The sequence below is a fragment of the Coturnix japonica genome, chromosome 1, assembly GCF_001577835.2.
Source record: "Coturnix japonica isolate 7356 chromosome 1, Coturnix japonica 2.1, whole genome shotgun sequence".
Lineage (NCBI taxonomy): Eukaryota > Metazoa > Chordata > Aves > Galliformes > Phasianidae > Coturnix > Coturnix japonica.
In genome coordinates, this window is record NC_029516.1 from 72,725,965 (window position 1) to 72,738,755 (window position 12,791).

General features: G+C 43.3%; 1 long non-coding RNA gene across 1 annotated transcript in view; it reads left to right on the forward strand.

The window, feature by feature from the left end:
* Positions 1–2,347: 2,347 nt before the first annotated feature.
* Positions 2,348–12,791, forward strand: part of LOC107320336 — a 32,447-nt gene continuing 22,003 nt past the window's right edge. The window contains exons 1-2 of the long non-coding RNA XR_001558224.2: positions 2,348–2,417; positions 11,016–11,258. This is a non-coding gene — a long non-coding RNA (uncharacterized LOC107320336). The remainder of the gene's footprint in view (positions 2,418–11,015; positions 11,259–12,791) is intronic.

The window sequence follows — 12,791 nt, forward strand, 5'->3', positions numbered from 1 at the left end:
TGCTGAAGCTCTCTTGCTCTCTGTCTCTGCTTACATTCCCAGCTGATGTTCCAGTGCCTGTAGGTCTCCTGCTGTAACCTCAGTACTGTTCATCGTGCTGAGCCATACTTCCAATTATATTTATAAGCCTATTAGTATAACTTGTGATCTATTCATAGGCAAGCAATGAACAAAGAAAGAGAGTCAAATGCAGCCAATAAATTGCCTGCAAGAAGTAAACTGTGCCATCAGCAAAAATTTGTATCTCTGTTTTTTTTCTCTTTCTCTTAGATCGTTAATAAACATATTGAACATCCCCAGTCCTGATGCTGATCCCTGGAGCATCTTGCTATTAACCTCCTTTCATGGAGAGAATTGGACGCCTATTCCTTTCCTTTGTTTCTTACCTCTTATCTAGGCTTTAATCCATGTCAGGACTTTACCTCTCACCCTATGGTTACCAAGTTTCCTTAATAGCCTCTTGTGAGGGACTTTATCAAAAGCCTTTTGAAAGCCTAAATAAATTATATCCCCCCCCACCCCTTCTCCTCAGTCCAATATTTCATTAACTCTTCCCCAGAATCCTAATAGGCTAGAGAAGCACAAGTCACACTTACAGAAGCAGGCAGACAGGTTTATCTCAGTCGTGTTAGACCCATCTAGAAGCCTTCTAACTCTATCTTTAATGATTTTTCTTTCAGTGTTTTCCTCCTTGTTCAGAAGTAGAGCTCTCTATTTTATAATTGGATCATCTTTAGCTTCTTTGTTAAACATGGTTACAATAATTGTTCCCCTCTTGCCTCCTCAGTCCCACAGGCATTTGTACAAAAAGCTGTTTGAATGAGCACTACCTTCTCATTCAAACAGCTAATGGTCCAGCTAAACTGAACTCTTTGTTTCTCAGGCATCTGCTGATACTTATCATCCACTTTGAAGATCATATCTTCATCTGCTTTGTCATCTTCTCACGTCTCTGACCCTTCTCAGCATGGGACTTTCAGAAATACCCCAAAATTGCTTTCTCCTCCCACGCTTTTTCCACAGGTGAAAAAGCCCAGAGGAAGAAACATTAATTGCTCTCCATGAGCCAGAACCCACTCCAGATGTGGATAAGCAAGAAAGTGACTAAAGGAGTAGGTGAACTGATGGTGGCTCTTCTACCTTTCCAGGTACCAGAATGTTGTTGACAGCTCAGCCTTCACAAGTCAGCCTACTGGATTAATCGAACAGTCCTAAAGCCAGTGCTGATGGCTGCTATCCAATAGCCTACCATGGCCAGTCAGTGACTTTCCACCACCTTGACAGAACTGATGGAAAAGTTTAATTAGGGCTGAGGGCTCAAAATGACAGACACACAGAGGAAAAGCTGATTTCTACCAGTGCAGGAGAAGCTGAGGTCCCAAAAGAACCTTTTTCATGGCAAGGGCTGATGGTTTGCTTCTCCTCCTTATTCATAGGCAGCTCTTCTGCTGCAATAGAGTATTTTCAGTTCCAAACTACAAGAGATACATCCAGCCTCGAGGCAGAAAAAACATGTGGCCAAGCTGTTATCATGAGAGAGGAAAATCAGGCCTGCAAAACGTCCATTTGGTATTACAGACAGAAAGGTCTCTTAGCTGAACCCTCACAGCTGCTGCACTCATGCTCAGCAGCAAGTTAACATCCTGCTCTGTAGTGCTGGGCCCAAAGGTTGGCTTATGCAATGAATAACATGCACAACTCTTCACTATGTGCAGGGATGCAGTTCAAGCCTGCAAGACATTACAAATTACAGCAGGTCCTGAATCACATCCTTGAATGAAGAGGGTTTGATAGGATAGCTGAGCATCCTAAGCTTGCCCATGTGTCACTAAACTAGAAGCTTTCTGTCTTTCCTTCTCATCTGGCACCTTTGCAGGCACCTACCCTGGGAAACTACCCTCCTACTATTCTCCTACAGGACTCCCACACCTGCACTGCTGTGTGCTGGAAGATGCACATTACTGTGCTGCAGATGGACAGGTTTCTCAACTGGAGCATGGTAATGCACATATGGGAGGCAGAAGCTCCTGATCCATATTTTCATTTGTTTTGTTTCTTCTAAAAAGGCTCTTCCACAATATCAAAATTTGGTGCAGTCTTTTAGAAAGTTGATACTTGTGTAAGACAGGGTGCACTTGGCCTCCTCTTGGGTTACTGCATGGGAAGCTGTTGATCACAGCCTGAACTTCTGATTAACCATCTGAGGCAAGAGATGGGTCAGCTGTGGGAGCACAGGTGAAGTTAATTCAGCTGTGCTCCCTGAAGGGGTGGAGCTTGACTCCACCTCCCCTAAATCCCATTTAAAGGCTGACCACCACTAAGGTAGCGTCTCTTTCTGGAGTTTGTTCCTGTGTGGAGTTTTTGTGGCAAGCCTCAACATTGGGGAGTATCCATCTTGACTGAAAGCCTCAGCACTGGTGAGTCTCTTCCTTGTATATCCTCTTACTATCTATTCACTTTGTAGTTACAGCTATACTTTTGTATAATTACAACTATACAGTTACACATGGCTCTCTAAACAGAGTCACTAGCTCTACTGTGTCATTTTTCAAGTCCCTTGTAGATGGAGATTACCACTGTAAGGATGTGGTAGAGTTGTGTAGTCTGGGCTGAGGAACTTTGGGAGAGGAATCTTTTCATATCCCCACAATGGAGGAGCTGCAGTATGTCAGTCTAAGGAGGTCACTTCATTTGAATGGCTTGCAAAAATCCATATATATCCTAAATGCCTTCCTGGGGTAGAGCAGATGATGGCTTACCACGCCTAGTCCTATGTTTTGTTATGAAGTCTTCCTTGGTTGGGAAATTCCTATGCTGTGAGAGGGATGGCTCCCTAACCTGAGCTCCCCTTTGTAACCAGCTCTTGTCGTTTTGCTCGCAGGGGGTTGTCAGGTGCCCACAGAGTCTGGGCACAGATTTGCCATGGAATGATTTGTTCAGCAAAGCTCCTTATACCCTCCTTAATCTCCATTTTATATCTCCCCTGCTGCACTTTACAATCTCTTATATTACTGTAATTTGGGCTGGATTTCCATATTTTAGAAAATGCCTCGCTAAATGATGGTATCTTTCCTCTTATCCATGGTGTTACTTCTCAGCATTACTTCCTACCTGTGGGGAGAATGTATATGCATCATATGGAAGCATGTTAAGACTGTAGTAAATGGCCTCATGTCATTTTGCTATTCCATCATTCTACTATGCACATCATGTAATACAACTGCAGTGTTTCTTCCTGCAAGACTTGGGGTTCCTCTCAAGCCAGAGTCATTTCTTTTACCTACAAAGATCTCTTGCACTTAGAATCATAGAATTGTTTGAATAAGAAGGGACCTTTAAAGGTCATCTAGTCCAGCTTCCCTGCAGTCAATAAGGGCACCTACAGCTAGATCAGGTTGCTCAGAGCCCCATTCAGACTGACCTTGAATGTGTCTAGGAATGGGGCATCACCACCTCTCTGGGTAACCTGTTCCAGTGCCTCACCATCCTTGCTGTAAAAACACTTCTTCCTCATATACAGTCTAAATCTCCTCTCTTTCATTTGAAACCCTTTGTTGTATCATCACAGTCTCTGCTGGAGACCCCCTTTAGGTATTGAAAGGCTGCTCTCAGGTAACCTTGAAGCCTTCTCTTCACCAGGCTGACCAGCCCCAGTTCTCTCAGCCTGTCCTCATAGGTGCTCCATCCTTCAGTACATTTTTGTGTCCTTCCTCTGGACATGCTCCAGAAGGTCTGTGTATTTCCTGTACTGAGGGCTCCATATCTGGACACGGTTCTCTAGTTGAGATCTCACCAGCACAGAACAGAGGGGCAGAGTCATCTCTTTAGCCCTGCTGGCCATGATTCTTTTGATGCAGCCCACAATACAGTTGGCTTTCTGGGCCAAGTCCTCACATCTACTGTGTGAGCACACTGCAGGGCACACTTTGTCCTATAGGCTCCATGTGAAACAGCTGGCTGGGACAAATACAAGATGCAATGCTTGAAAATTCCCTGGAGGCTGCTCTTGTATCGTGACAGAAGCATAGCTCAGGAATCTGCATATGAATCCCTGGAATCCCATATTCAGAACCTGTGCTGCACGTGTGATTTTTATGCCTTGAAGTTTCACATGTTTCCTGTTTCACAGAAGTCATTAGGAAGAGCTATTGACAAACAGGAGCTGTTCAAAGTGGAGCAACCAGAATGATCAAGGGACTGGAGGAATTGATTCAGAAAGAAAGATTAAAAGGATAAAGTCTGGAGAGATTGGTTAAACAGCAACTACTGAGCACATTATAATCTACACATACTGAAAAAGTATCTCAGAAACAGGAAAAGACCAGTACTGTGATACATGGGGACACAAGTGGAAACAGGCAGAAATTGAAAGTAACTTGAATTTTCTCTTTGAGATTAACTTTCAGACAATAGGGAAAAGAGAGATGTTTACTGTCATTACTCTAGCCTGATGGCAGTGCTTTAGAAACCTGGCTGCTCTCAGTTTATAAAACCTAGGACAAAAAAGTGGCAAATACATCGTAGAGCTAATAGTGGGTCCAAGAATGGTGCAGGTATGCTGGTGAGGAGGGGTAACCCAAAGTAACTGTGGGTGAAGCAGCTCTCTTTCAAGAGCCCCGCATAACTCAGGGGAACACCCTTGACACAGCAAAACATGCGATGTACCTCCATGGGAGTCTGCTGTCCTCACTTTGCATGAGGAATGGCTTGTGGATAAGAGCAGTGCTGCTCTGACAAGGGCCACGTGCACAAGTAAGGTTCCTGCAGTCCTCACTCACCATCTGGCCCATGGGTTCTGGCATGCTAATATCATTTGTTAGTTTTAAACTTGACTACACAGCATGCCAGGCTGTGCAGCTGAGCAAGCCTGCCCAGATGCTTATCAACTGCAAATTGGTGCAAATATCTATTTATATCAGCTGAGGCTGTGGGCCACTCTTCCTAATGAACCATGTGTCCACTGTACACTCATAGATTCACAGAATTGAAGGCTAAAGGGAATATTAGATCAGCTGTTTTGACCTTCTCTGCATAACATCATAGAATCATATCAGTGGCCGCTAGTTTCTACCCAGTTACCCATGGATTGAGCCCAGTCATTTGCCTTTGACTGAAACATGCTTTGTGTTCAGTTAACACAGTACTTGTTGAATGAGGTTTGCTGTTGATCTCAAGACATCCAGACATGGCCAATCCTCTCCTTCACGCGAGTCTTCCTTGCTGTAGCTAACCAGCTTTGCTCTTTAGTAGAAAGCACATGTTTTCAATGTGAACCTGCCCTGCCCAATCAAGCATTATCTTCCCTAGTTACCTTCTCTGGTAGTCACGGTTTGCTTGTGCTCAAGCCACAGTGTCCAATGATTTGTAATAACTTTTATGTTTAGTCAGTTTTCAGGCAAAAATCTTTTCTGCAACGGGTTATAGAAGGTTCATAGTGAAAATTATGCAGAATATTTGGCATTCTCCATAGAAGTAATTGTATGTTAAAAGTATGTGTATGTTCTGTGACTTTGATAACATTGGCTGATCAGCTCACCTGTTTGTCTGATCAGTCATATCATCATAGAATCATTTGAGTTGGAAGGGACATGCAATGAACAGGGCCATGCACAGCTCCATCAGGTTGCTCAGAGTCTAGTCCAGCCTGGCCTTAAATGCCTCCAAGGATGGAGCTTAGACCACATCTCTGGGTAACCTGTTCCCATACCTCATCTCCCTTACTATAAAAATCTTTTTCCTTACATCCAATCTAAATCTCCTCTCTTTCAGTTTGAAACCGTCTCTCCCTGTCCTGTCACAGCAAACACTGCTAAAGAGTCTGTCCCTTTCTTTTTTTACAGCCCCTCCTTTAGGTTCCACCTATCTTAATAGCTCAGCATTTCCCTGTGATATCAGTAGCATCAGTACAGTCCATGACGTGTCTATACTGCAGCATATTTGTCTCTGTTGAAGTAAGTTGGTCTCTTCACATGTTTCCTTGAATTTCTCCTTCTGGTTGTTGCCATTGACCATACTGGTATAGAAACACTTGTGATCTGATCCAGCACAGCTGCTCTTAGAAGCAAAGCTACGCTTAAGAAAGGACACAGAAGGGTTTTGCTTACTATCGCTTTTCTCCTTCCAGCTACTGGGGGACCTGGGGTACAAACATGAGCCTAGGCTTTAGGAGTCATTATGCCAGCAGAATTGTTTTTTAATGGAGGCGGTGGAAGGATCTGTAATAACACATCCAAAATGCACTTTCTGCAAATAGTATGCAACACTGACTTAAAATTTGCCATGTCTACAAACATCCCTGCCAGTAAACTGATTTGTGAGATAGCTCATGGAAACACAGCAAAAAAAGGGGAGTGAACTCAGCAGAAAGGAATTAATTACAAATTCGAAAGAAGATTTGTGGGTCATTCCTCAGGACCTGCTAACAGATTTAAAGCAGCTTAACAGCGAGCTGATTTGGGGGCATGCTTTCACAGCCCCCAAGCAGTGCTGTGCAAAGGTGTCTTTGCTTGCATGGGAATCTCTCCTGGTGCATAGACTATCTTCTGGGTGACTTATGGGCAGAGGCTGCATCTTGCTTCTGACCTCAACACCTTTCGTGGGCATCTAGGCACTGCCAGAGGCACAGTATCTGAATGTGATCCGAGTATCGGAAAACAGAAATAAAACTAACAAGCTCTCTGCCTTTTTCCCTCTCCTCTATAGGCCGGAGGGAAGAGAGCCTGATTATTTTATGGGGTGATCTGTTTGTTTAGACGTGTGAGCGTGCTAATGAGTGGGCTGGTGTATGCCTTGTGCTTTGCCACCCGAGTGGGTGGGCGCAGAATGCTTAGTGTTGGAAGGCTGTGCTGGGGAGATGAGTTCTCTGAGGAGCGAGCTAGAACTGCTGTGGATGCTCTCAGTCTTCCTGGGAGCAATGCAACTCATCCAAAGCCTGTGGAAATCCTGTATCTGGCATACACAGACTGCATCCTTTGAGTCAACAGTCTGCTTGCTCCTGCACAGTGCTGCTGCAGCAGAGTAATGCAGAAAGGTGGATTTCTGCAGCAACTCCAACAAAACCTGTGGCCAGCGCTGAGTATTGGGGCAGAGACCTTGAAGGTGACTCTGTCTTCACTGGTGGCCGGTACAAATGAGGGAGCAGTAGGGTGATGTTCTCACAGTAATCTGTGTTGCTAGGGAGACTGCAGGCTGTGTTTTGTCAACTGGAGCTTTTCCAGGATGCCTGGCTTCTTCACTAGATATGAGCTGCAATAATCAGTCACAAACGCTTGGATCACTGTGTTGAGACCGGTGTCTGATAGGATAGGACACCATCTTCTGGCAGGATGCAACTGGAAAGGGGTGTTTTAGTGATGTGTTACACAGCGACAAGGTGTCCACGGGGTCTTCAAAGCTACAGGTGGACTTAAGAGTTGGGCTGATGGTGTTATGGAAATGCATAAGGGCTTTGAAGTGTTTGCTTTCCTCTTGCAAGCATCGCTTTGTTTGCCACTTTCCTGCTTTCTCCTGCTTGCCACAGCTCTTCCTTCAAAGGTTATTTTAATGGAGGCATGGTACACAGCATTTCATAACAAAATAAACCATTCTCAGCACATGGAGATATTGTCCCAGCACAGGTGCTCCTGCAGTGCAGCCCCAAACTGGTCTGAAACCTGTCTGAAAGACAGGCTGCTCCGAAAGTAATGCCTCCTGTTTTATTATGTCAGCTCATGATGTTAGAGGTGGGTGTTGGTGGTATGGTAGCAGAGGTTGAACCTTCCCACCAATACTGCATTACAGGTTATTGCTGTGCAACAAATGGAAGCAGAGGGGCGGTGTGATAAAACGTGGAAGTGTTAATGAAGCAAAGGTTTTTGTCACTGAGTTCCACCATGTGGAACAAATGGCACCTACTGACATTCATCGACACTTACTGAATGTTTGTGGAGACCAAACAGTGAATGTTTGCACAGCGAGGCAGTGGGTGTTGTGTTTCATGCAGTCATGACACTGGGGAACCTTTGTTGGTGCAGATTTTTGCAAGTACAGCATGCAAGCTCTTGATCATTGCTGGCAAAAATGCACAGCTAATGGTGGTTACTGTGTTGAAAAGCAGTGCTTTGTAGGCAAGAACTTGCTCTGTCAAACAGTGTTATTGTTCTCTTTGTATCTACTGTACTTTCCATAGTAATAAATAGGAGGCATTACTTTCAGAGTGATTTATGTACTCATATTTCCTAATCTAGTCCAACAGCTCTTGTGGATTTAAAAAAACAGTGCATTTTGATTAAAAGAAGAAGAAAGAAAATAAAATCAGCAGGATAAAAAGGAGAAAAAAGGATTTTCTTCCTAACTAACAGAAGATCTGAAATACATTAAATGCAATAATGGAATTCCAGATAAAAATGTGGATCTGGGGCTGCAAGGGAAGATTAGTAAAATTCAGGTAAACAAAAATAATCATGTAAAAAATATCTTTCCAGAATGATTTGATTCCTTTTAAAAAAAGCTTCCAAGCCCATCACTCAGTAAAAGCGTAGGAAATTCAAAGTGAGTGTGATGGTATGAGAAACTCTAATAACAGTAAATACAGAATTGCACGGTGAAGCAACCTTAAGCCTGACTCCAGCAATGATTTGAGAAGAATCAGACATTCTGAGACTAACCTTGTCCATCCATTACCCGCAGTGTCATCAGATCAATGGCCACAAAACTAGAATGCTTTATTCTCCGTCGCTCTGAGGTTGTGCTGACTCTGGCCCTTCTTTACAGCCATGCACGCTCTACAGAAAAACACATATTTCACAAATTCCTCACCAGACAAATAGCCCATTGAAACCATCACTCTGCACTTGTCATTCTGATTCTATTTACCCCAATTAAAAAAGGACTGTGAAACACAGTGGAGATGAATCTCAGCAAAGCAGACCCTGACACCTTGGAGGTGTGGGGCAGGGCAATGAGTCTCACTTTCCAGATATAAGGATCTGCATGCCAGCACAGGTACTTGCCCAGGTCCCCCAAAATGGAGGAAGCTGATTTCCCTAACTCTGCTTCAGGCCTTAACAGCTTCCCCACTGCTGTGCTGATTCTGTACTTCTCTGCCTCTGCCCAGCATTGCAATGTGCTCTGCAGTAGTGGGATTTTGCCATTTTGCAGTGGAAAGGCTCTTTAAAGGGGGCACAGGGGCTGGTTTGGAACTTCTCTCTGTTACTAGAAGGCTATAAAGAAATTTCTGAATTCATAGGCTTCCCCATGCAGGGTACTGAAGGCAATCTACTTTAGCAGGAGGGTTGGATTAGATGATCCCCAGAGGCACCTTCCACTCACTAAAGTTTTGTGGTTCTGTGATTCTGTGGCTGTAAGAACCAAAGCACTTTCACATGTTCTGTGTGGACCCTACCTTTCAGCTGTGCACAATATATATTGGTATTTTTAATGTCCTGTAATAACTACAGCTGTTCTCTCTCGTTTGCAGGCCCTGCAACAGAGGGGAGCAGTAGGATGTGTGGTCAGGAGCTGAGAATATGGGCTTAAAGGCATGCAGAGGATGCCCAGGGGCCAGGAGGATCTTGTGGCTCCTTGTACATGGCTGTGTAGTAGTGTTGCATGTAACAGAGATATCCCTGCTACAGACTGGAGCCAATTCTGCAGGTGTCAGTGAGCAGCTAGGAACAGGAAACCTGGTCCAACATTGGCCTTGACACCTAGCACTGTGGCTGGATCCAAAAGACACAAAGCATTACTTCGAGCAAAACAGAACTAGAGTATCTATTGGTTTAAATGAACATCAGCCAAAAGAAAGCTGCCAGACCAAAAGCACTGGACTAGACTTTGCTGTGAACAACATTTTGTACAAAAAGAAAAACCCGCTGTTCCAATATCACTGTTTTTCTGGCTGGGTTTGATGATGACACTGGTTGTTTTCTTCACAGTTCACGGGGAGAGCCATCAAGAAATAGTCATCTTTTTCCCTCCTCTCTGTTGAATGGCTCTATAACCTTGGTGTGAATTTATGGTCTGTCATTGCCTTTTGAGATGCCATATGTGCAAGAGAATGAGAGGGAAGGAAATGCTTTGTTTCTGAAAATGATGCCACACTTACTACTATTACAGTGCTGTGGACAATGTATATCATTTAAAACAGTAAGAAGAGGTCTTGGGTGAAGGAATACCCTGTGGCAAACGCAAATGTCTCTTGTCCTTTGGGGCAAAGGAAAAACAGAACAAAACCCCCTGCTACTTAATGTAATTCAATTCATTCCAAGAGGGAGAAAGTTCTCAATTGTTTTTAATTATTTCCCATGGATAAATCTTCTCTGACAGGAAAGATTCAGCAGTACTCAGTGAAGGGCAAATCCTTCTATGGGTAGGAACTCAGTGCGAGTTTCTTTTCAGCCCGTGGGTGACTTTCTAACCAGGAGATTGATGGGAAAACTCCCATCACACCAAAGTATTTGAGTTCCTTGACCTTGCTTGACCCTACTGATTTGTTGTCACCTTGTGGATTTTGCTAGTCCTATCTTAGCCTGCTTCTAAAACAAGGTCCAAAAGAAACTGCAAATATCTGTCTCTGCTTTTGATATTCTTCTAGCTGTTAACTATTATCATTGTTGTTATTAATAGTATTAAAACAGAAGCTCCTGGAATAGAGCCCCAGTGAACAAACACACAAATGAACAAAACAACAACAAAATTCTAGATCTATAAGGTGTAGGATTTATTTTCTGGCATCATTTGGACAAATGACCCATAGCAAAATGGCTTAGCCTTCACAGCCACTGAAGCTGGATTGCACCTCTGAGATCCACTCCCCTGTGCTTGCAGATTGCATTGCATGAGGCAGTGTCTAGTTGTGTGTGCTCAGGTGTGTATGTGTGTACTGCTAATGTACTTCTTATCTCTCCCCAATCCTTCCTAGTGGAAGCAGTGTAAATGGCAGCAGAGCCTGATGGTTATGTGCCAGGTTAAGTATAGGTGCAAGAAAAAGTCTTTTCAGCCATTAACCAATTCACTTATCTATTATGTCCCACTAGGAAAAGGCTGGAGGCCGCATGGAGACAACTGGAAAGTTAAATCTGGGTTGTGGTGGGAGTACTTACAACATGTAGAACACGGGTCCAAGCAGTCAAGCAAGCTGTTCTAGCCAGACCTAGGATCTGAACTACAGGATGTATGCTGCTTCCCATGCTTCTTGATCCAGGAGCTCTGAACTGACTCAAAGCTGTGCTCATGGGACTCATGGCCAAGTTGCAGATCCCAGCTGAGGGACAGAAAGGGTAAGCTCTAATTCTGTGCCATGATTATGGCAATCATTTTGGATTATTTTCTATTCATACTTCTTACAGCTGTAGCACGTGTCGTACAGCTTACGCACACAATTTGTTAATCAGACCCATAGTGTAAAGTGTAAAAGTTGTTTCTGGTGCCCATCTATAAACTATGGATAGGTCATTTTTCCTATAGTTACTCTGTCAGGTACATGTAGACAGAGAACATACACACATACACAAAAATTACCATGGCAGGATGCTGTGTCTAATGGAAAAGAGTAGTGATCAGTAAGGGTAGCAATAATATTTAGTTCCTATCACAACTTGATGAAAAATTCTCAACCATTGTTTTCTTAACAATCTTTTAGCTTGGTGTTAAAACCAGAGCTTTACCAGTTTAAATGCATCTCCAAAAGAACGTGTTTGTGAAGAATCTGAATGTTGATAGAAATGGTCGAGTTATTATGATTCTTTTTTTTTATGATCTTGGTGAGCAAGAACTGGTCAGTTATTACTACTAATTATTGTATTAAAAAATTGTAAATACAATACAATGGTGATAGTTTATTTTATTTTATTTTATTTCTCTGTTTTAATATTTTTCTAAATTTCCATCAGATAAGATGCAAGTCCTGTGAAGAGATTCTAATATACCAGTTCAGGGTTTGCTTTAGATAGTTTTCACGGAGTCTTGGAAGCAGCACCTATACCACATGATCAAAACCAGTGGGATAAAACCCAAGAGAACCCCAGAGTCACCCATGCCCAGGTGTAAATATGAGTATCTTTATGATTTGCATTGTGCTCAGTACAGTGGGAAGCTAATCCCAGTTCAGGGCTTTGAGGTGTTATCACAAAAGCAGTAATGAATAAACAAGTTAAAATAAGACACGGAGAAAAAAGAAGCAAACACATGTGAACAGCGGGAGAACACAATAACAGCAAGATGCTTAAATAATGAAAAGCATAAAGAGCAAGCAGTTCATCTGCTCTTCCAGGCTATTAGAAAATGACATAATCAGTGTCAGATCATGACTTTAGGGTGCTCTTCTGTGAGGTCATCCCCTGTGCTGGCGACTGACCAATGACTTTCATTGAAACACAGCCACATAGATAGTGAGGCACAATAATTCCTTTTTTAATGGTTACTTGCATAAGTCTAAATCACTCCATCTAGATAAATAATAAATTCACATAAGCAAGTCTAAATCAAAGAGGCTTGGGAAGGGGTCACTGCATGAGCTGGACTTGCAGTCTTAGCTGCTGGCTGGGCGATGCTGCAGTTGTTTATAGGAGTGCAGTGCAGTCCCCTGCTGTGGCTGAGCATGTGATTCCTACCCAGCAGGAAACTTTTGTGGTGGCTTTTCACTTGTCTTTAAGGAAACAAAATGCCTCGTTAATTGTAGGTGTGGGTTGACTTCTTCCCACTGAGCTAGAAGCAGCAGAAGCCCTTTTGGCTTTGTGGGAAGAAAGATACAAAGGTTTGTCCCAGTCCAGTGCTCTGTATAGAGGGTGAGGCAAAACAGCCAGTCCTGGTGG